At 40.8% G+C, this 3,504-nt stretch overlaps 1 long non-coding RNA gene across 1 annotated transcript in view; it reads right to left on the reverse strand.

Moving 5' to 3' along the window:
• The window catches only part of LOC116702102 (uncharacterized), a 24,224-nt gene extending 22,024 nt beyond the window's left edge, over window positions 1–2,200 (reverse strand). The window contains exon 1 of the long non-coding RNA XR_004335053.1: window positions 2,189–2,200. This is a non-coding gene — a long non-coding RNA (uncharacterized LOC116702102). The remainder of the gene's footprint in view (window positions 1–2,188) is intronic.
• Between the last annotated feature and the right edge of the window lie 1,304 nt (window positions 2,201–3,504).

The raw sequence follows: 3,504 nt of genomic DNA on the forward strand, positions 1-3,504 counted from the left end.
TTAGAGCCCAAAAGGACGCAGAGTTGGCTATTTTCCTCCTGAACAGGTGGCTAAGCATTAGCTTCAGGCTAATTTCAACATCTGTGTACTCACATTGAATTATATAGCTAGCGTACCCCGGTTGCTTACTCTCAAAAACAATTGAGACACAGCCAGTAAAGTGATCCCCGTCCTGGCTAACGCTGCCATTCTAACCCTGCTAACTGCTAATAGTATAGGAGGACCAAGCTCAAAATTCTGGGCCCTGTAGAAAGGCATGCTCTATGCCCGCATCCATAGCTATCCATTCTTGCGTCTTTTTGGGTACTCAGTCCCAATTACACCCCCCAGTCTGACACCCCTGCTCATGTTATTGTATTGTGTGAAGAGTTACCTTCATTTAATATTGTATGTATATTGTATATTGTGTCCTATATTGTAAGCTGTGGTGCAAATGTTCCACCAAAACAAGTTCCTTCCCTAGACTATTTTGCGGAGCGTCCGGAGCTTAGCGCCGCCCAAGACGATTGTGATTGGTTCAAAGAAATACTTGGACACTGTAGTGAGTGAGTGTTAGTCTGGTGCTTAAACTTACTGTCAGTGCCTCATGGTACTTTTTGTAGCAAATTTAACTGTAGAAACCGCTAAACTTAAGTGTCATATGATTTTTGTACGATATCATTCAAACCGGTTCATGAGAATGCTTTGATGTGTGTGTCACCAGGGTCGGTGGCCTTGTGAGAATTACAGTCGGGTAAGGAACACAGACTTCACATGATCTGAAAAATATGCTGTGTTGTTATAGCACAACAGGTACATACAGTGGTGTGAAAAAGTGTTTGCCCCCTTCCTCATTTCCTGTTCCTTTGCATGTTTGTCACACTTAAGTGTGTCGGAACATCAAACCAATTTAAACATAGTCAAGGACAACACAAGAACACAAAAATGCAATTGTAAATTAAGGTGTTTATTATTAAAGGTGAAAAAAAATCCAAACCATCATGGCCCTGTGTGAAAAGTGATTGCCCCCCTTGTTAAAACATACTATAACTGTGGTTGTCCACACCTGAGTTCAATTTCTCTAGCCACACCCAGGCCTGATTATTGCCACACCTGTTCACAATCAAGGCATCACTTAAATAGGAGCTGCTTGACACAGTAAGTCCACCAAAGATCCTTAAAAGCTACACATCATGCCGAGACCCAAAGAAATTCAGGAACAATTGAGAAAGAAAGTAATTGAGATCTATCAGTCTGGAAAGGGTTATAAAGCCATTTCCAAAGCTTTGGGAATCCAGCGAACCACAGTGAGAGCCATTATCCACATAATGCGAAGACATGAACAGTGTTGAACCTTCCCAGGAGTGGCCGGCCGCCCAAAACTACCCCAAGAGCGCAGCGACGACTCATCCAGAGGTCACAAAAGACCCACAACAACGTCCAAAGAACTGCAAGCCTCACTTGCCTCAGTTAAGGTCAGCGTTCATGCCTCCACCATCAGGAAAAGACTGGGCAAAATGGCCTGCATGGCGAGTTCCAAGGAGAAAACCACTGTTGATTAAAAAGAACTCAAAGCTCGTCTCAATTTCTCCACACACTCTTGATGATCCCCAAGACTTTTGGGACAACATTCTGGACCGATGAGACAAAAGTGGAACTCTTTGGAAGGTGTGTGTCCAAGTATATCTGCGTAGAAGGAACACTGCATTTCATAAAAAGAACATTATACCACCAGTAAAATATGTGGTGGTATTGTGATGTTCTGGGGCTGTTTTGCTGCTTCAGGCCCTGGAAGACTTGCCGTGATAAAGGAACTATGAATTCTGCTGTCACCAAAGATCCTGAGGGAGAATGTCCGACCATCTGTTCGTGTACTCAAGCTGAACGAACTTGGGTTCTGCAGCAGGACAATGATCCTAAACACACCAGCAAGTCCACGACCAATGGCTGAAGAAAACAAAATGAAGACTTTGGAGTGGCCTAGCCAAATCCTGACCTGAATCCTATTGAGATGTTGTGGTATGACCTCAAAAAGGCCGTTCATGCTCGAAACCCTCTAATGTAACTGAATTAGGACAATTCTGCAAAGATGATTGGGCCAAAATTCCTCCAGGACGCTGTAAAGCCTCATTGCACGTTATCGCAACGCTTGGTTGCTTGTTGCTGCTAAGGGTGGCCCAACCAGTTATTAGGTTTAGGGGGCAATCACTTTTTCACACAGGGCCATGATGGTTTGGATTTATTTTCACCTTTAATAATAAACACCTTCATTTACAAATTGCATTTTGTGTTTACTTGTGTTGTCCTTGACTATTGTTTAAATTGGTTTGATGTTCCGACACACTCAAGTGTGACAAACATGCAAAGGAACAGGAAATGAGGAAGGGGGCGAACACTTTTTCACACCACTGTATATTAATTGAAGTTGTTTTTTGCTTGTTTTGTTTTTACTTCCACAGCAGCCGCCACCATTCTTCTCTGTCTTCAGGTTGGGAGAGGAACCGAGGAATGTGGGGGATTTCTATTGAACAGACAATGTGGGCCTGACCGTGTGACTGTGCTACTCCTTTTCAAATGCCCTCATGATGTTTCGTGGGAATTGCAGAGCTAACTTTACTTTGCAGAGTCATCAAAGGCCATGTTTAAAAAAGAAAATCAGATTAGATGTAAAAGGATTTCTGAGCATGCCTGTGATCTGTAAGCAAGATGATTCAGGATTCACATGTGTAGGTTTTTCAACTAAGGCCATGACTGCTTATTATAGCTGGACCAAAAGCACCAGCTATTCTAAACTGACACCATAACTGTCTCTTTAACATAAATACGGGTTTCAATCTTAAGAAGGACATCTGATGTGTGCAAGGTACAGGTATGTGCATATGGGTAGATCATAAAGCTGATTTCATTCCACAGTTATCGGCATGTAATTAAGTTTCAATTTTCAGATAACGTTGCATCTGAACAACAAACTGCATTATCTTTCTGTTTGGATCAGCCTATAAAGAAATACAGTTACACCATAGGGTGAAATGGTAAGATTTTCAATATGGAAATTCCCAAATGGCTTCATTATGGGCAGCACAGAGGGAATTTACATATCAATAGAGTAGTAGTATGATTTGGTTTACATGCATTCATATAAATTATATATTATCTCAGCAATAGAAGAAACAGCCTCAGAATGATATAATTGCTTAAAAAAATGTAAGAAAAAAACATGTCAGCAAACAAAGTGTGTCTATAACTCTATTACCTCTATAGGAATTGACGACTTCATATATGAATTGATGCTCCATTTTTCTGTATAAATTGTCAGTTAGTTTAGGATGATGCGAAATAGGGTTTTTGCAATAAAATGATAAGCAATCAGACAGAAATCAAGTCCTGGGATGAATTAATTTTGTAAGATGCAAGGAGGTGGAAAAAAGAATCACACCAAAGATTCTTTACATAAATATGATCTAACTGAATACATGTTTTTCTACATGCCATGGATACATGCAAGATTGGAAAATGTCTGTTAAA

The sequence above is a fragment of the Etheostoma spectabile genome, chromosome 2 (assembly GCF_008692095.1).
Source record: "Etheostoma spectabile isolate EspeVRDwgs_2016 chromosome 2, UIUC_Espe_1.0, whole genome shotgun sequence".
NCBI classification, from domain to species: domain Eukaryota; kingdom Metazoa; phylum Chordata; class Actinopteri; order Perciformes; family Percidae; genus Etheostoma; species Etheostoma spectabile.